Source organism: Haliotis rubra, unplaced genomic scaffold (genome assembly GCF_003918875.1).
Source record: "Haliotis rubra isolate DU_JTF1 unplaced genomic scaffold, ASM391887v1 Scf33, whole genome shotgun sequence".
Taxonomy (NCBI): Eukaryota; Metazoa; Mollusca; class Gastropoda; order Lepetellida; family Haliotidae; genus Haliotis; species Haliotis rubra.
Window position 1 is genome coordinate 1,954,938 of NW_025767002.1, and position 21,157 is coordinate 1,976,094.

Consider the following 21,157-nt stretch of genomic DNA (forward strand, 5'->3'; position numbering starts at 1 on the left):
CTTGGCGGTTCTACCATAGCGGTTTCCTGGCCCTGACTAATGTTATTTACCTACACTACATACTGATTAGCTTAAATGTACCTGAAGTCGGAAAACTGTCTCACTTTGCGAATTTAATTGATTATAGGTATACCGTTAAAGGATCAATTGAGCGCCTTCAGTCATGATGGTTGCTGATGCATGACCTGCTCCTTCTTTCGCGAACACCTGGTGTTATGCTTTTACGTTTGCAGGTACATGAACATAAATACACAACCTAAAGGACGCAGCTGCCTGTGTAACTAACTGAATTGCCACCCTTGCAAAATATCATCATCGTTTCAAAATATGTTCGTGGATGTTGACAGAGGTTGGCTGAGACTTGTCAGGGTCGGTAGATGTTTCTTAAGCAAAAAGTATCGTGGGTTTGACCTTCACTTACGTCTAAATTGGCTCAGTAGTAAACTACCTACTGTCCAAAGACTGATACACGTAGGTGCATGTATATAGGCTTAAAACCTTTTCAAACCTCCGTTTATGAGTGAGTGAGTGAGTGAGGATGGTTGTATCAATATCACGGCGGGGGACACCAGAAATGGGCTTTATGTGGGGAATCAAACACGGGCCTTTGGCGTGACGAGCGAACGCTTTAACCACTAGGCTACCCCCCCCCCCTCCGTTTATGAGCATCCTCATCAATGAAAATATTTGTAACTCAGCAAGCACAGAGACAGACACTCGAGTGAAGGGAACCATTAAAAGTTTTTGACGTCTTCATTATGCACATCTCGAACCAGGTCGGATTCCGCTGACTTTGCTTAAATTCAAACATTGTTTTATCTTGTCCATTATTAAATCATGTTGGAGACAAGATGTTGAATTGGACATGTTCCAACCTGATTTAGACGCCAAGAAGTACGTTTTGGAAATGTATCAATCCTACAATTCGTTAACTTCGACAGCCGCAGCGGGAAGTGCATATATCAGTGTGTTCGAAGTAAGACAGCTATGCTCCCCACGTCATAAACATTTCCATTATACAGGAAAATAGTTCGGGGATTCTGGTTTACCATGGAAAACATTTGACTTTAGAAAATGAAATTGAAAATATCGAGCCAAGGGAATTGGAGAATTGAAAGCGACATTAAAGGTCAAGTGTCTGAATATAAATTCAGGAATAGATGGACTTTGATGTATTAGGAAAGCGAACCTCCGTGACTTACATACATATGAATTGTCAAACATGAAACACGAGCAGTGGAAACAGGAACATTGTATTTTCCAGACGTGATTACCAAATGTTTGAGTTTCGTTTTAGCAATATTCCAGCAATATCACGGCGGGGTACACCAGAAAAGGGTTTTACAAATTGTTGGGAATTGAACACGGGTCCTCCACGTGACGAGCGAACAATTGGCCACTGGGATGCCCCACCGCTCCTAAGTACCAAATAGCTGGTCCTAAATTTATTATTTAATACAAAATGAAAAGATGGCAAACTGTAATTTGTCTGACATTGTTTTTCTGTTCGCGAATGTAAAGTAATTGGGGGAACTTGGTTTTCTCACCATAACCAATAACACAGCTAGTGTTATATCGCTGCATTGGAGATTATAGACAATCAAGCACCCTTAAAAATATACGACCTTTCATTTTGATATATGGTATTCAAAATAGCATACTCCAATCACCAAACTCTCTGAGAGTGGGAAACTTTCCAACTACAAGACCTGGAGATGTCAGCTCTAGTCTCGTACATTACAGAAGCTGCTGACAACAAAACATCGCGTGACTGTTTACGATGTCAGTGAATGTGACGTCCTTCAAGATATGTAAGATGTTTTGCGTTATTCCTGCTACAGGGCAACCGACTCAACTCTTGAAAAATGCAGAAAAGTTGGAAAACTATTCTTTTTTTTCCGTTGGAACCACGGGGCTTATGTCAGTGTTGAAATACTTTCAAAGTGGACCAATAAAGGCAGGAAAGCAAGAGTTTGACGTTATTTAAAAAAAGCCCTTCTCGCCTCCTAAAATCAGAAACCATTTGAAGGATAAACACAAGTATGGACGTGACTATATTTCATAAACTAGAATTGTAAGTTCAGTTCGTTTTTAAAGGTTGAAATGCGCCTACACGTTTTTATGTCATGGATGAAGTGATTATCCTATGTTCTTTTGAGTGAGTGAGTGAATGAGTGGTGTTTAACGACGACTTTAGAATGGTATTCCAGTGAACATACTGAGTCAGCCGAATGTAAGAGGGGAGTGATGCAGTTCTCTGAGATTTACCAGTTCCGTGAAACCCACAGGCACGGGTGTGAATCTGACACACCTAAAATCATAATCTATGGAACAGGGTCTCGAACCAATGAACATAGGTACTTGCGTACCTAAGGGATGCAACTCTGCACAAAGCCTCAGATGACTGGGCTACCCAATATACATAGAGCGAGTGAGGGAATTCAGTTTTACGCCGGCTTCAGCAATATTGCATTAATATCACAGTTGGGGACACCAGAAACGGGCTTCACACATTGTACCCATATGAGGAATCGAACCCAGAAACTGTATGAGAAACTATACATAAGTCTGCATCTCCGAGATGTTCCTGTCTCTTAAATACGTCATTGTTCACAAGTCTGGTACGAACTTCCCGACACAGTTAACAGTACTGCTATTCCCATCAATTGCAATGCTAAATTTAAAAGCGCAAGGTAAAGTATATTCCAACATGCATGTCAAGTACCTATCTACTATCATGCAATCATCTTTACTAACTCATTTCAACCTTCCAAGATAGAACGCCTCAGATAATTTACTTTGACTTTTTAACCAACATCAGATAAAGCATGAGAAAGAAATTCTCCAGTTTCGTGTGCTGCTCGTTTGCAGGTGTGTTACAAATGAGTGATATCTCGACACAAGTAGGAAATACCTGGCATCTGTCTCGTAGCTCCGGAATACCTTTCTTAAGATGGAGAGTTAGACCCAACTTGCTCTGTATCCAGCGTATTGGGTTTCTTTTGTTCCTGATCTTTTCCTTGCGTCACTGTTTTAAATAGCTGAGCAATAACATGAAGAATAACAAAACAACTTGTCATCTGAAGAAGTAACACAGGTGCTAACGACTGAAACACTTGCGTTTTTCATCAGCGCAAAGGTTGTTTTGAGATTTCAAGACTGCGCACCAAAGCATCTTCAGATGTCGGGAAACGGTTGCCCTGCGGTTCTACCATAGCGGTTTCCTGGCCCTGACTAATGTTATTTACCTACACTACATACTGTTTAGCCTAAATGTACCTGAAGTCGAATATTTGTCTTATTCTGCGAATTTAATTGATTATACGTATACTGTTAAATGATCAACTGAGCGCCTTCACTCATGATGGTTGCTGATGCATGACCTGCTCCTTCTTTCGCGAACACCTGGTGTTATGCTTTTACGTTTGCAGGTACATGAACATAAATACACAGCCTAAAGAACACAGCTGCCTGTGTAACTAACTGAATTGCCACCCTTGCAAAATATCATCATGGTTTCAAAATATGTTCGTGGATGTTGGCAGAGGTTGGTTGAGACTTGTCAGGGTCGGTAGATGTTTCTTAAGCAAAACGAATCGTGGGTTTGACCTTCACTTACGTCTAAATTGGCCAGTAGTAAACTACCTACTGTCCAAAGACTGATACACGTAGGTGCATGTATATAGGCTTAAAACCTATTTAAACCTCCGTTTATGAGTGAGTGAGTGAGTGAGGATGGTTGTATCAATATCACGGCGGGGGACACCAGAAATGGGCTTTATGTGGGGAATCAAACACGGGCCTTTGGCGTGACGAGCGAACGCTTTAACCACTAGGCTACCCCACCTCCCCCCTCCGTTTATGAGCATCCTCATCAATGTAAATATTTGTAACTCAGCAAGCACAGAGACAGACACTCGAGTGAAGGGAACCATTAAAAGTTTTTGACGTCTTCATTATGCACATCTCGAACCAGGTCGGATTCCGCTGACTTTGCTTAAATTCAAACATTGTTTTATCTTGTCCATTATTAAATCATGTTGGAGACAAGATGTAGAATTGGACATGTTCCAACCTGATTTAGACGCTTGGAAATGTATCAATCCTACAATTCGTTAACTTCGACAGCCGCAGCGGGAAGTGCATATATCAGTGTGTTCGAAGTAAGACAGCTATGCTCCCCACGTCATAAACATGTCCATTGTACAGGAAAATGGTTCGGGGGTTCTGGTTTACCATGGAAAACATTTGACTTTAGAAAATGAAATTGAAAATATCGAGCCAAGGGAATTGGAGAATTGAAAGCGACATTAAAGGTCAAGTGTCTGAATATAAATTCAGGAATAGATGGACTTTGATGTATTAGGAAAGCGAACCTCCGTGACTTACATACATATGAATTGTCAAACATGAAACACGAGCAGTGGAAACAGGAACATTGTATTTCCAGACGTGATTACCAAATGTTTGAGTTTCGTTTTAGCAATATTCCAGCAATATCACGGCGGGGTACACCAGAAAAGGGTTTTACAAATTGTTGGGAATTAAACACGGGTCCTCCACGTGACGAGCGAACAATTGGCCACTGGGATTCCCCACCGCTCCTAAGTACCAAATAGTTGGCCCTGAATTTATTACTTAATACAAAATGAAAAGATGGCAAACTGTAATTTGTCTGATATTTTTTTTCTAAGTAATTAGGGGAACTTGGTTTTCTCACCATAACCAACAGCTTGTGTTAAATCGGTGCATTGGAGATTACATACAATCAATCACCCTTAGAAAATACACGACCTTTCATTTTGATATATAATACTCAAAATAACATACTCCAATCACCAAACTCTCCGAGAGTGGGAAAGTTTCCAACTACCAGACCTGGAGATGTCAGCTCTAGTCTCGTACATTACAAAAGTTGACTGTTTACGATGTCAGTGAATGTGACGTCCTTCAAGATATGTAAGACGTTTTGCATCAAGTCTTGAAAAATGCAGAAAAGTTGGAAAACCATTTATTTCGCTGGAACCACGAAGCTTATGTACAGTGTTGAAATACTTTTGAAAGTGGGTCAATAAAGGCAGGAAAGCAAGAGTTTGACGTTATTTAAAAAATGCCCTTCCCGCCTCATAAAATCAGAAACCATTTGAAGGGTGAACAGAAGACAAGTATAGATGTGACTGTATTTCATGAACTAGAATTGTAAGTTCAGTTCGTTTTTAAGGGTATAAATGCGCCTACGCGTCTTAATGTCATGGATGGATATATATATATATATATATATAGAGAGAGAGAGAGAGAGAGAGAGAGATATAGAGAGATAGAGAGAGATAGAGAGAGAGAGAGAGAGAGAGAGAGAGAGAGAGAGAGAGAGAGAGAGAGAGAGAGAGAGAGAGAGAGAGAGGAGGTCTTTAAGTTCTAACTATATTAAACAAGCCAAACATGGGGAATTAACATTCAAAAAGTAAGCCTGGTGAGTGCGGTGTTAAACAACAAACCAATCAACTTAAACAACGATTAAGGTGTTTAAGTGCTAACTATATTAAACAAGCCAAACATGGGGAATTAACATTCAAAAAGTAAGCCTGGTGAGTGCGGTGTTAAACAACAAACAAAACAAACCTGTAATTAGACTGAGTATATTGACATTAAAGTAATAATACACTAGGTCGATGGGAAATCACAGCAGTCTCATCTAATAATTAGCATCTTGTTGTTTATACATATGTAATTAAATTATCGCAGCATGTACACATTAGTTTCTATACATAGCTAGACTGTGTGGGGTCTCGTGTTAACCTAAGGTTGAGTCATTCAATAGTGTCATGAGTTGGTAAATACGACAAAACAAATTTGTCGGTTCTATTGACACGCCTAGCTTGGATCTATTCCAAGTTATTATATGTACTAAGTATGAAACGTCAATTTACACTTGTCAGGGGGGTACACAAAGTAAGTGATCTAGACATCTACTTGTCTGACTGCAATGTTTATGGAAGGCGCTGAGTCTGAGTGGGAAAGATTGCTGACTTTCTGTACTGGTGACTGGGTGCCCTTCTCTGAGTGTTAGACGCCCGGACAGCTTGGGTGTATGTGCGCGCGCGTGTGTGTGTGCGTGCCTGTGTGTGTATGTGTGCATGATTGTGTGTGCATCAGGGGGACTGAGTGCTACCATAACACAGAGAGAGAGAGTCTTTATTTCCTCCAGACGATCATCCGAAGATCAAACCTATTATATTATACAATTATAGACTCTTGTAGAGGTCGATATCGGTTTTTATTGACCTGAGTAAAACAATATCGACCGAGCTTGCGAGGTCGATATTGTTTTTCTCAGGTCAATAAAAACCGATATCGACCTATCTTACAAGAGTCTATAATTGTTTTATTATATAATGAAAGAGAAACGGGTTTTAACATAAACTTTTAATGCACACACTGTGCCATCTATCCGAGTGATCTGATTGGCTGAAAAGCGGGGGAAGCCCCTTCGTACGGGATTCCTTGTCTATTTTTAGTAACCCAAGTCAATATCGTAATTTATCAGAAATTTCAAGTCAATATCGTGTTTTGTAGTCAATCATGTGACGGTATTTTGACCAATTGTGGTACAGGAAAAATACTACCTATATAATAAACATATATATACAAGAAGGGGGGCAAAGTTACAAAATTGATATAGATGTATATACAATTATATTAATCAAGATGATTTCCTAAAGCTACAATTTACATAAGAACATTCATTTATCTGTGTATACAATTAATTTATACAAGAAACTTCCGAAAGTGGACATACATCATCATACATATGCAGAGATCAATCAGTATAACATTGTAGAAGATGTCGTCTTATTCTTATTAAGAAAATCGTAAAATGATTGTTTCCCATGTCTCTTGATCAACATTATCATTAAAAGCAGTTTCACCTCCAAATAGAAAAGAGAGCAAATCGAGTTCATCCTGTGATTCAAAGGCAACATAGGTTTCCACATCAAGAATGTCAATCATAAACACAAAAAAGTTGTTCACAATGTAGGAGTATATGAAAATCATAATCATAACTATATTTGTTACATAGGTTACATTCTTTAGATATTTTGCCACGTGATGGGATTTTAATACATATTTGGAGGGCAGATTTATAATTGGGATGCAAGTATGCCAATATCCATAGGATATGATAGTTTAACTTGTAATGGACGCGTGCATAAAGCGTCATGTTTGTATTAATTGAGGTTTGCATAACCCATCTGTGTTCTTCATAGCTATGTACAGATGTATTTACAATTTTTCGCCATTCGTACTTTGGAGGGAATACACCTTCTTTAATATATTTTTCTATGTGTACATGTAAATTATATTTGTAGAGTACTGACAGTAGATCATCACAGATTGAAGGGGATTTTGTAGATGTGGTTATTGTTGCACAAAATATGTTTTTGGCAAAATTATTGCAAGAGATTTTGTAAAGACGTCCAAGAAAGATGAGTTTACATTTGTCGATGTAGCCAATAAGTGTCCACAATCCCAAATTTGCAATAGTAGAGTCTGTTGATGATCTTTCATCAAGCCCCTGCACAATACGAGCAAAATATCGTTGTGTAAGTTCAAGTGCATCGGCTTGTTGACCTCTAATGTTAGGTAATATTTCACAGCCATAGAGACTTGTTGTAAGTATCAATCTCAGACAGAGTTTGACATATGTGAATTGATGGAGTTGAGAGACTAGTGATGAAGTCCCGCAGATCTTAGTATAAATGCGCCTACGCGTTTTTATGTCATGGATGAAGTGATTTGTCCGATATTCTTTTGAGTGAGTTTAACGACGGCGTTTTAACGGTATTCCAGTTATCATAGTGTGTCAGCCAGATGTGGAGGGGAAGTGATGTAGTTCTCTGACATTTACCAGTTCGTTGAAAGTCACAAACAAGGGTTTGGAGTTGACACACCAAGAACTAAAATCGACGGAACATTGGTTCGAAGCCATGGTCACAGGTTTCTCACGTATTAGGGCATGCATCTCTGCACAGCAAATGTCAGAGCCACAGGCTACTGGGCTATCCAATACACAGAACATGAGTGAGTGAGTTTAGTTTTACTCCGTTTTTAGCAATATTGCAGCAATATCGCCCCGGTTGACACCAGAAATGGGCTTCACATATTGTACCCATGTGGGGAATCGAACCCGTTTTAACGTTTTAACCACTATAGGCTATCCCACCGCCCAAATACACATAGAACCACTATAGGCTATCCCACCGCCCAAATACACATAGAACCACAATCGACGAAACAGGGATTCGAACCCATGATCATATTATCTGACATACGAAAGGGACGCAACCCTGCAGAGAGAATTTCAGCGCCTTATACGACTGGGCTACTCGGCACTCATAGAACAACAATCGACGCAACAGGGATTCAAACTCAAAATGACAGACCTCTGACGTACCAAGGGGACGTAACTCCGCACAGCTAACGCTAGCGCCTAACACAACTGCGCTACCCGACACACATACAACCAAAACAGGGAGAACATAAATTCGAACCCAAGATGTTAGATCGTTGACGTACCCAAGGGACGCAACTCTACAAAGCGTAAGGCAGCATCTTAGACGACCTTGTGTCCCCTGCCCCTTCGTGTCTGTTTAGGGCAGTTTGGTTCTGTATGATTTAGTTTCGGTATTGTTAACATCGGCAGAACAGCTTAAGTTATTAAAGGACTGCCATTGATAAATCGTTCTGTCTTATGCTTGACATTGATGTATATCAAATGTCAAAATAGAAGCTTCACTCCTTTGTTCATCCATGTTTACATATCACTATGTGCATATTCAACCCAGAACTATCGTATGTGACATTGAAAATATAATCCCGCATGAATCACTCACTGCAGGCTTAACGGCAGCACGTGCCTATCTCAAACCTCCACGAGCCCTTGGGATCTATCCACTGAATAAATTATTATATATTTCACGATTATAGATACAAGTCAGCAGAAAGTTGTATCGATACGTAACACATGTTTCCCTAATGGAACAACCGTAATTAAATTGTTGCATGTTCTTATCTCAAGACTCCCAGCTTGCATCTTGCATCCAAACGTTCTTGCACAGACCCCATCAACCCTCCGCCCCCTACCCACATCCCCACCCCCTGCCGCCAGGTTATAAATATTTACTTCGATAAGGACCCACACTGCCGTGTAAGCTTTGATGTTGAAGCGTGTATCGGGATTGAGTCATTTAAGACAATTAAAGCATATCACGGTCATGCCATGTTGCAGTTTTCACCATGTTACACACAAACACTGTAAACAGATCATGCGTTGAAGTGATAACACAGCTATGAAGCATCCCAGTAAATGATGCAGGGGGAATTTAATCGCCCGCTATCGCCAGCCAAGACCATTTTCTCCGAAATGCACGTACCGCTCCAGAATTGTGTTGATAATGCGAAATTTGCCATAACACGTTAATGGGCGCCAGGTAAAGGGAAGCTATACCAAACACCATGTATCAGTATATGGTCTCTGGTTAACGTTATACCATGAAGGTACATGACCAGGATGTATGGCCATCTGAAAGGCACGTGGCGAAACGTACATTCATGCGTATCCCAGCGATGTAACATGTGTTCACGATTACCCTGCCACGTTAGATACAATAAACAATCGCAACCCGCAGGGAAATACGAGTAGAGTTGTATATACTCAGACAAAACTCACACGAGTCAAAGTAAGAGGAAAGGATGAGATTCTGTATTGAATTCTGGTATCGCTTATGCGCGTTGAAAAGAATATTATCATGATGTAATAGTGATACTAATAAAACAATAATTACTGTTAAGTGTTATGCAAATTTGGACGGAAGTTATCAATATTAATTTTGGGTCAACTTAGGCTTATAACATAATATTCAAAACCATTGCAACCCTTGAAGGTCCGGGTTAGAATATTGATTTTCAGTAACCCATGCTTGTCGTAAGAGGCGACTAACGGGATCGGGTGGTCAGGCTCGCTGACTTGGTTGACACATGTCATCGGTTCCCAATTGCGCAGATCGATGCTCATGCTGTTGATCACTGGATTGTCTGGTCCAGACTCGATTATTTACAGACCGCCGCCATACAGCTGGAATATTGCTGAGTGTGGCGTAAAACTAAACTCGCTCACTCACTCATTCAAAACCGTTGCATTTTTTAACAATATTTTCGTAACAAAAAAGCACGTATATTGACAATGGGATATTGTTGGAGCTGAAAGATTTAACACTATTTGGTGTGAATATACGTGACTGAATGAGTTTAGTTTTACGCCGCTTTTAGCCATATTCCAGAAATATCACGGCGGGGGACACCAGAAATATGCTTCACACATTGTACCCATGTGGGGAATCTGACCCGGGTCTTCACCGTGACGAGTGAACGCTTTAACCACTAGGCTACCCGTAGTCCTTGATCTTTATAGGATGACTTTCCATACCGTCATCTAACTGAGTGCACACACACAATTCCATCACAAAGATGTACAACACAAATCTTTACATTCACCGCATAAAGGCACTAAGTGAGTGAGTTATTTGGGTTCAACGCCGATTTGATCAGCATTCAAGTGATATCACACCGTGTCAGCTCAAAATGGTCGGAACACGACTACCATTCCGGTGAAACCCACGAATCCGGGTTGGTGCTGACTAACCGGGAATCGAACCCAAGACCATAAATTGCAGCACCATAACCACTTCGCCACAGGTGTCCCAACACACTTGTAAGCGGTGGGCAGCCATGTGCTTAAAGTGCCTATCCATGAAAATGCCACTCGGGTTCACTTCTCGGCAGCGACATAATAATGTAAATCACTCCCCAATTTCCTATATGTTATGCGTCTATTGTCCCTAAAGTCAACAATTTACACTTCCTAGAAAAAAATCATTTGGTTCGTATGTCATAGCTAAGCAGATGACAAGAGCATAACACTAGAATGAGTGACACGCCATTTCCACCTTTCGGTTATTCGAACGCATAAATAACATCCATTATCTGTCTTAACCGGATACCGGTAAAGAGAAATGAGATATGTGTCTAAGGTATGTATTCTCTACCACAGGAACTTCGCTGCGAGGAGCTGACACGAAGCATAATGTATGGTCATTTACACTGAACTAGAATGTCGTGAACTTTGTGCTTTTACATTCAACAACCATTTAGTAAAGTACTTTTTAAGACACCCCGCGGACATCCTTCCTATTATATTTCCTCAGCTCATCCACTAACCATATAAATGGAAATTTGAGATACAATGAATATCCAATAAGTTCATTTCTTTGGGTTAATGGACCCGTTAAAACATTTCTCTTCAATGTGTGGGTTCCTTAGGTATGAGAAGGCTTACGACGTGGAAACCGATGTGAAATTATACCCATCAGCAATTTAAAGGGGTCGATTGGTTTAAGAATGCCAACGAAAGATATCAATATCCTTCTGAACAATTTCTACTGTTAGAATAGCACCAGCTGTCTACTAAACAATGATGCTGAATATCGTCATGACTTATATGTCAGAACAGTTCCTGTTAAGACGGCGCAGAGCGTATGGTAATAATAGCATTAGTAAGCCCCTATGCTCTCGCTGACTCTTTATTAGTCTCTTTGACTTGCTGCTCAATAGCGAGATGTGTTAATCACTTTACAACCTCAGGAAACGAATTGTAAATGCTTCGGTGTGTTTTAAGTGATTTCTCATCAAGGAGTCATGTTAAAATCTTTGAAACAAGACTGCAGTTTTCAAACAAATATCGTATGAAAATTAAATTAAACCGAGGGTTGTTGACGACTTATATGTAGATGTATGCATAATTATACAATAGTGTTTTGCATGTCAGAAAGCAGGCATGAATATTGATTTCTGTTTTAGACATACACATGCGTACACAATAATATCCATGTGCAACACGGCATCAGTTTTATGCCCTGTACACCGTAATGCAACCTGGTGCAACCTTGTGCACCTTGTGATCTACAATCACTTAAGGCATCTGTTCACCCAGGAGAAAATGGGTACCCGGTAGGATAAGGGATGTGTCTACTAACCTTCTAGCGCCTCACATGCAGCTTGGGTTATCCGTGGTAATAATAATCAGATTGTAGATTTAGCGTGCCCCTCCATGGTGCGGAATTCAGCACATTTCAAATGTCTTTATCATCATTATTATTAGGGCACCATCGAGAAGAATTGTCATCCACACACAATTCTAACTATTATATATTATTTACTATTTGAACTAACTAATGCATTTGGCCCATATTCAACGACATTTTAATACCACATGAAGGGACGGTGAAATATCCACGAAGGGCCTGCTGTGAATAATATAGACGGTTTTAACGTGATACATATGCTATGTATGCGACTACATAGATATCGACACAAAATCAACGCTCCTACAACGTTGGTATTAAGTACCAACATGCTTTTAAATCCTTTCGTTAACCCAAGAAACATAAAAAAAGGTTACCTGCGAGGTTACCTACCTCTGACAAAGCAACCAATGCATAGATATCTAGTAGAAAATTGGAATGCATACCAATGCATACTAGGACATACCAACATGTTCCGTATGCTCTGCATCCGACATCACAAGACGCTCGTATATGCATATACGCAGACAGGGATACGTGTGTTCACTGTTTCATTTCCATCTAACATGCGTCCTGTTTCTTATATGATGTTTCATATTAGCATGTATTTGCTATAATCATAACCTGCATCTACATAGATTTGAACATAATAGCAGCATATCTACGTGGACAAGCACATTGTCCTAATATTCAGCTCAAAACGAATTCCATATGTTGCACAGAGCGTCACACTCTCAATAAGTATAGTTCCTACCATACAGTGTAAAACTGTATGGATTACAACCAGTGCACAATTATTGATGTCTAGCTCCCGTATATATAAATTATAATATATATCACATGAACCGTAAAATTATGTGAAGCATATACAATGTCTAGTGCACTGGTCATAGATTACATATAGAGGGTAATTGTATGACTCATCCATAGTGCATACAGGTACTGCATACATAGTACATATAGATCATATGCAGTGTATTCGGGTATAGGTCTCATACACATAGCCCGCACTGCGTAGATCAAATGTTGTGTACTTAAATGCATGTCATTGACTACTCTAATTTAAAGAACATTGTTGCAGAACACGCTTAACATACATTTGGACATAGTTGTAGCATACAGATGTGTGGACCAAATACTTTAGTGTACAGCTACATATAGAGCATTTCTAGCTGACTAGACACGATGTGTCCCAGGAGTAGAAAATATGAGTGGTACTTACAGCGAGTGTTCCACTGATACGCAGAGAATATACGCGTGGGGACTTGCACTCCCTTCGGCAGAGAGTAACTACTGCCTCCAATACTCCAGTGCCAGTCTTGCAGCTAGCCCGCAAGGCTCATTACTCCGTCAATTTTGTCGAGGCAGCATGTTGCCTTTTTGCATTCTCTGCCACTGTAAAGTATAAAACACCATGTCATGGACGGTGGCAGTTTGGACAGGACTTGCTTGTTTCTGAATTGTACTTCAAGTTACATATGGAGATTGATCAACAGAGCGATAGGTTGAACAAATAATGTGTTTTTCTACCTTTTGTAATGTCAGCTGTGTGTTGGGAAAACGGAAAACAACCAGCCTGGTGTTGTGTCTCAAATTACACAGTATGTTCAGTCATGGGAATGCGTCAACTGTACAAACATAGAATTATTGTACAACTGTATGCACTTATTGTGCCAATTTTGTAGGTATAGTCAGTCATTATTAATGATCAGCTGGAGTTGATACTTAATAGAAATTACTTTTTGTTTAAAATCAATTTTAAAAGATTCAGAACCGCCTTTGAACAATATATGCAGTTCTCATTGATTAAAGTTAACAGATATAAAACATAACTGAAAGACTTTGTGAGCAATGTCATTCAATGTGGCAAGTTTAAATTTATGCAGGCTGGTCCAGAATTCGATATCTAGGAAGTACATACTTATAACTGCCTTTCTATGTGCATCCGACCCGTGAAGATCCGGGTTAGAATATTGATCTTCAGTAACCCATGCTTCTCGTAAGAGGCGACTAACGGGATCGGGTGGTCAGGCTCACTGACTTGGTTGACACATGTCATCGGTTCCCAATTGCGCAGATCGATGCTCATGCTGCTGATCACTGGATTGTCTGGTCCAGGCTCGATTATTTACAGACCGCCGCCATACAGCTGGAATATTGCTTAGTGCGGAGTAAAACTAAACTCACTCACTATGTGCATCCGACCTAACTCCACTCTTGAAAGACTCCAATGTTCATTTATCATGCTTGTACATCTTCAACATATCTTCCTAATAAAATATTCCTGAACTATCCTAATTGTAAACTGAAGTTTGACACAACCGTACTTGTGTGCATGCAGACAACAATGAAAAGTTTTGAAATGTTTGATATTATTGTAGTTGGTTGTAATTCATCAATTACTTAAAGTTGGAAATAACGATCGCTTCGTAATAGAGAGATTATGATTAAATGTTATTAGAACAATACTTTTTCCTTGTCCTGAAATATTCTCCTCCCTAATTGCTAAATATACTAGATTGTTTTGAGATAAAACGATTTGATTATGGTTATAGAAAGCTATTTCGATCTTGTTCTAAAATGCTAAGGTACTTGCTTCAAGTGCTAAATATATTTTAAATATTACAGTCGGGCCACTGTGGCAGCTTAGTGATGGAGGGATTTTATATTTATTTCTGGTGAAAAAGTAACATCAAATAGTATTTTGTTACATAAAATGATTTTAATCTCTGTCCCCATTTGTTATTTCCTTTTTTATTCACTTCCAACCGTAGACCTATGTCTGATGCGTGGTTGAGGATGAACTTGCAAGAGAGAACGTTGATTTTCAACAGTAGCGTAGCCATATATGAATAGCATATAACAAACTTGTAAAGGTCAACTGAAGTCTGGTTTTGTGGTTGAAAAGACATCGTTACATGCTGATGCATAGACGGGAAAGGGGATATCAACCTATTATGCTTCAGAGCATATCAGATGAAACGTGCATCAAAATAGCAAAAGAAAATAAATTCATCAAAGAATTAACATATGGAAACAGATTCCGATGGGGCTTATGTTTACAGATTTGAAATACTAATCAGTGTCTGTCTAGATCTGATAGGGAAAATTGCGCATTTTATCACAAAATTAATCAATTTTCCGTGATATGAACAGCAATATCGATTCTAAAGCACATTCGAAAAGTCTTTCTGTTTGAAGTTTGATCGCTTCCATGCGGCACACAAGCACAAGGGGCATCAATGGTGGGCAAGGACAACATTTGTTGGCAACGTCGGTTTCCATTATCACGCCAAATATCACACCGCCCAATTAAAATCAAATAGAATATTGTCGCTGTTTTTAAGACGATCAATTTCAACTTGATCCAGTGCGTTTACAGAAAAAGCTAGATTCAGGCTCAGAAGAAACTGCTTTGAAGACGGGTTTGGATTAAATTCAACATTATATAATGCTGTGTGAAAATATAAGTGACGTTATAACTCCATCTTCCTGCATGAATGATTGCTTTGCTCACAAAGTGTCCGTCTGAAATAACATAATGCTTGACAAAGTCGTTTTTGTCGATGTTGGTGAAGTAAAGATTTGGGGTAGACGGATCGTTTTGTATAAGCACAGCTGAAGGAAATGTGTTTGAAAATAAAAATGGTTTAATTACATTCTTCGGTGTAAAACGGTCTTTGAAGGCAATAATCGAAATCAGTTTGCACTAACGATTGGCAAAACGTTAACGTGGCAAGATGGGAATCATTTCCGTTACTGTAGCCATCCAGTCGGGATGTAACAGTCTGGGGGAAAATGAAACATACTTATTTCCTTATATCTTCCTTTAAAATGTTTTTACAAGATAAAGGGGACACGGGTCTTTTCATGCGCCGCCATTCGATGTGCTGAGTTACGTCCCTTCGGCGCACAAGAGACATTACCCGTGAAGATCCGGGTTAGAATTGGTCTTCAGTAACCCATACTTGTCGTGAGAGGCGACTAACAGGATCGGGTGGTCAGGCTCGCTGACTTGGTTGACACATGTCATCGTATCCCAGTTGCGTAGATCGATGCTCATACTGTTGATCACTGAATTGTCTGGTCCAGACTCGATTATTTACAGACCGTCGCCATGTAACTGGAATATTGCTGAGTGCGGCGTTAAACAACCAACCAAGAAGAGACGTGCATGTTTGTCCCAATATTTCAAACGTTTCCAGCCCGATAACCTCGTGGGCTTTACCAAATGTTAACCTGGTAAACATCTTAGACCCATATCACTTCCAGTTTTCCTCACACACGAAGTTGACAAGCCGTGATATGACTGAATACTGTTAACCACGTGTGAAGTCATCCTACCAAGATGAATTTGTAGGTAATTGTAGTGAATTCTGATTACTACATGCATATTCATCATGTAATTACCCTTCAAATTAAAACCTTTATTGAGTTCCCTCGTTGCAGTGAATGGATAAATATTTCTATATGAGTGGTGTTTCGATCTGGTTGAGTGCCCGTGTGTAGTTCAATAGAATCTGTGTTGACAAGTGAGTTCATTAACCGAAACAAAGACACCTGACTGCTCGATTAATCTTTCATTGCCGATGTCAGTGACCTTATCACTTTCTCCATCACGATATGTTTGTGAAAAGCCAAGCTCTTGCTTTTGTTTCGTACCCGTCTTCATTGAATGAATTATTTTCTGTTTGGGTGTGTTCCTCTTATGTGACCAAGGCGCGAGCATGCATATCATTGACGTTTTAATTCATCAGGTCACAACGAATATCCCCCATCCGTCCAAACCCGGTTGATTGGACATTTGATTGATCTGGATATGTGGGAAAAGACCCTTAAGTAAGAAAATATTCATTGTGATCCCGGTTGTCCAAGGGTATGGTGGTGGTGGTGGTGGTGTAGCCTAGTGGTTAAAGCGTTGGCTCGTCACGCCGAAGACCCGGGTTCGATTCCCCACATGCGCACAATGTGTTAAGCCCATGTCTGGTGTCCCCCGCCGTGATATTGCTGGAATATTGCTAAAAGCGGCGTAAAACTAAACTCAGTCAGTCAGTCAGCCAAGGATATGGGTTAGTTTAAGAGAATATGTTTTTGCTTCTTCAATTTTGGCTTCCAATTACTCGATAGTGGATAGTACGATGAGATTTGTTGAACTCCTTGGCAGTTTAGTAATATCACAGCATCACCTGTAACACTGACGGTGGTCTAAGCTGTTTGTTTTTGGTGTAAAACCATAAGACAGTAGGACAGGGATACAGGAATCAAAGTCAGTATGGGAACAAATGCTTGCAGGCTCTGGAAATGAACTTTCTGATGCAATGCCATACGAGCGAATTAATTCTTTGATGGTGGCGTTTCCCAAAGTAACGTCTTTCCGTTTGACTGACGCTGTCGTATAGTCATACTCATCAGTGATGGAGTCACTTTGATTTTGGTGGTGCAGGATAATTGAGTGAGTGAGTTTAGTTTTATGCCGCACTCAGCAATATTCCAGCTATATAGCGGCGGTCTGTAAATAATCGAGTCTGGACCAGACAATCCAGTGATCAACAGTATGAGCATCGATCTGCGCAATTGGGAACCGATGACATGTGTCAACCAAGTCAGCGAGCCTGATCACCCGATCCCGTTAGTCGCCATTTACGACAAGCATAGTCGCCTTTTATGACAAGCATGGGTTGCTGAAGACCTATTCTACCCCGGATCTTCACGGGTCGGTGCAGGATAAGGTGACCTATTCGTGAATACCGTGGATCGTCACTAACGTTTGGTCGTTACAGTCACTTTTGCTTTCATCGTCATCATCACCATCATCATCGTCGTGATCATCACCATCATCATTAGCATCATATTCATATTCTTATTTAAACTACTTGGAATATATTTATGTCTGATCACACTGGTGGATTTTACAATCGATTATAATATGTTCACACGGGTTTCCATTTGTTTTGTTGACAACCAGGCTACCAATTCAGAAATGTATCCCAGTCAATTACAGTTTCTCGATTTTATTCCACGTTTGATGGGACAAAAAGTACAGACTATATATAAGACAATATATGACAAGACAGTATGGCCCTGATATTCCAGTCTGGGACGACTCATTCCATGTGATACTGTTGGGATTGACACATCCCGGACAACAAATCAATACCACTTCGTAATGACCTTCTCTTTTACACTGACGTGACCTGTTCGCACTCGTACATTCAAAGTTAACCCCATTAATCCAGACACTTTTGTTTCCAATCAGACAACCTGCGCACCAGATGTCCGGATTAACGAATAGTTAATTTATGGCTTAACATATGCGGGTTTGCATGAAGACGTCCAAGAAAGTTACTTGTCTGGCATATGTAGTTTCCGGTCTACGACGTCCCACAAACGATGTTGAAATGTATTGAATATTGTTTCCACGTGGCAAGGTTTGAAAGGAATGCTTGCAGTTTGAAAAAACAACCCAAAACTAATTCTTGTAGTTCATGCCAACCAGAACCGTTGCCTGGAAGAAGTGAATTCTAAATTATTTTCAAACAACCGTTTAAAGAAAATCCAATTGATTATTTTTTTCGTTTAAAAAAAACATCATTACATCGAACTGATGATGCACTGCTAAATCTATTTCAGAGCACTTTGGTGTGTACCTCTGTAGACTAAACATTGGAACTTGGTTGATGTGTTCAGTAATTACAAAAACCGTACAGTCGGTGTAAAACCGCAGTAGGAAATTGAGCCATCTATCTTCTTCACTGGTCCCTCTAAAAACACTCAATAGGAACCTTGGTGACATTCAAGTAAAATGATTGCGGGGCTATTGAGGCCTGAATACAAAGCTGAACCAACGGTTCTTGCAAGACAGGAAAGGATTGAGAAGCAGAGGATGAATGATGGGGGTTATAAAGCGACGTGGGGAGGGAGGTACGGCTTCTGGGAAACACCTCAATAAACGATTTCACGATATAATAAAGCAGGCATGCACACATGCACATACGTACACTAACTAACAAATCTATCTATCTGTCTGTCTGTCTATGTTACTGTCTGTCTATCTATGTGTCTGTCTGTCTATCTGTCTGTCTGTCTGTCTATGTGTCTGTATGTCCATGTGTCTGTCTGTCTATCTATCTATCTATCTATCTGTCTCTCTGTCTGTCTGTATGTATGTCTATCTATCTATCTATCTATCTATCCATCTACACATTCAGAGCATCAAACACCGTTGTGTGGAAGTAGCAGGGATCTACAAGACTGCATGTATTGGTATGGGTCCGGTGAACACAAAACAGACATCATAATCTGCACATAGGGATTCGAACATACTTTCTTGCTCTGGCACCCCGACATCTGCACTCTAAGTGTCGAGCTACAACATCACGCCTATCCAAACCTACATGTCAGAGGGTCGCTGTTCGAGGACAAAGTGTGTGTTGCGAAATAATGGTGACATCAAGGATTACCTATTTGCGTCAGGCGTCAGGTTCGAGGTGCACATATGTGTGACATAATTCGAATCCCAGATTTGCCATAACCAGTATTCCTGTTTTCCTGTCATCGATTCCACTTTGATTGAAATATCAATTTGACCATGAGTCCTGCTCTGAGTACCCCACAGGTGAACAACTAGCCTTTCATTCAGCCCACAATTCAGGGAGAGAGAGAGTTCTTTATTTCTGAACTGTAGGCCAGAGGCCCATAGTACAAGTAAAAAACAGTCACAATGGGTGTGTGGTACAAGCGCGTTTGCGTTTTAACAGTGCATGGTTTATAAACGTAGCAATATTCTGAAGTAGCTGTACATTTTCTGTTGACATTAGTATGCTGAATTTGTAAGATGTGGGACAGGATGTGTACTTAGATGGTATATAATACTTTCTTATGTCTTCATACTGTGGACAGATGAGAAGGACATGGTATTCATCTTCGGTAATATCCCTGTCACACATTTTGCAGGATTGGCTCTCAGTAACATGACATATTCTTTTAAAATACATTAAATCATAGTAGCCAGATCGAAACTGCGATAACGATACTCTTAATTTCCGTATACTTACGTCTGTTAAATACTTTTCACACATAAAATGTTGTTTAAACAATGAATACGAATAAGAACATTTTCCAGTTTGAATATTTCTGGTAGGTATTCAAGGAGGTATATTAGTTACGTGCATACTAATCAGGATAATGGCTGAGCATTAAACCTAAGGTAGATTATCTTCCCTCGTTTGTTTATGTTTTACGGCAGTCAATGTAGTGCCTGTTTGTATCTGGAAAGTGGCAGAAACAGAAACGGCGAAGTGTTGGGTCGACGTTAACACACGGTTAGTGATTACTGATCTCCTTCCAGAAGTGGAATAACCTCCGAGGTAGGTTTCAGCTGGCTTTGAATGGATTATCTCAGAATCATGGTGGCTTGAGAGGCCTATGAAAATACGCATGTTGGTGATTTGCGATCCTTGCATCTGACGTTTATCTGAGGGTGTTGAGATTGTAGAGAACGAAGATCCCAGTTATGATTCCATACACTGTCGCCATCACATAGGCCAGCTAGCACGTTGTAGATATGTTACCCTTCTGAAAGCCAAGGCTACACCATTGCGTCTTCTAGGAAAAGAACTAATTGAAAACTATTGTGTCTGCAGTAGGACTTGTGGCATCGCTTGAGGTAGACGTATTGCTCCTGTCGATTTCTTGGCAATATTTTGTCTGTAGTGTTCCTGAAAGCAATCATTCATTCGAGTTTCGTGACCTTCGTACAGACGCAATATCTCAGATTCCAGGACAAGAATTCCCCTCCCAGCATGCCATCTCTATAATCAGTCCTCTGCCTGTTTGCTGAGTAAGGGGTGATTATTGAACGCCGCGTTATGGAATACGGAGTTCTATTCGCAGCAAGCCTCAAAGTCTTGATAGAAGGGACGGGTGGCAGAGACGCTTTGCGGAGTTAAGTCCCTTGCGCGCTTCAGTATCCTATGATGGTAGAATATAAGCTTGGTCTGAGTATGGTTGTATTGAGGTTG

The 21,157-nt window shown here is 40.1% G+C and overlaps 1 protein-coding gene and 1 long non-coding RNA gene across 2 annotated transcripts in view; one reads left to right on the plus strand and one right to left on the minus strand.

Annotated features, from left to right (window-relative positions):
- Nucleotides 1-13,580, minus strand: part of LOC124284157 (glutamate receptor ionotropic, NMDA 2B-like) — a 103,400-nt gene extending 89,820 nt beyond the window's left edge. The window contains exon 1 of the mRNA XM_046720222.1: nt 13,360-13,580. The gene's annotated coding sequence lies outside the window, so the exon portion shown is untranslated. The remainder of the gene's footprint in view (nt 1-13,359) is intronic.
- LOC124284159 lies at nt 1,917-20,041 on the plus strand. The gene is made up of 3 exons (XR_006900482.1): nt 1,917-1,926; nt 12,375-12,377; nt 19,793-20,041. It is a non-coding gene; the product is annotated as an uncharacterized LOC124284159 (long non-coding RNA).
- The last annotated feature ends 1,116 nt before the right edge of the window (nt 20,042-21,157 follow it).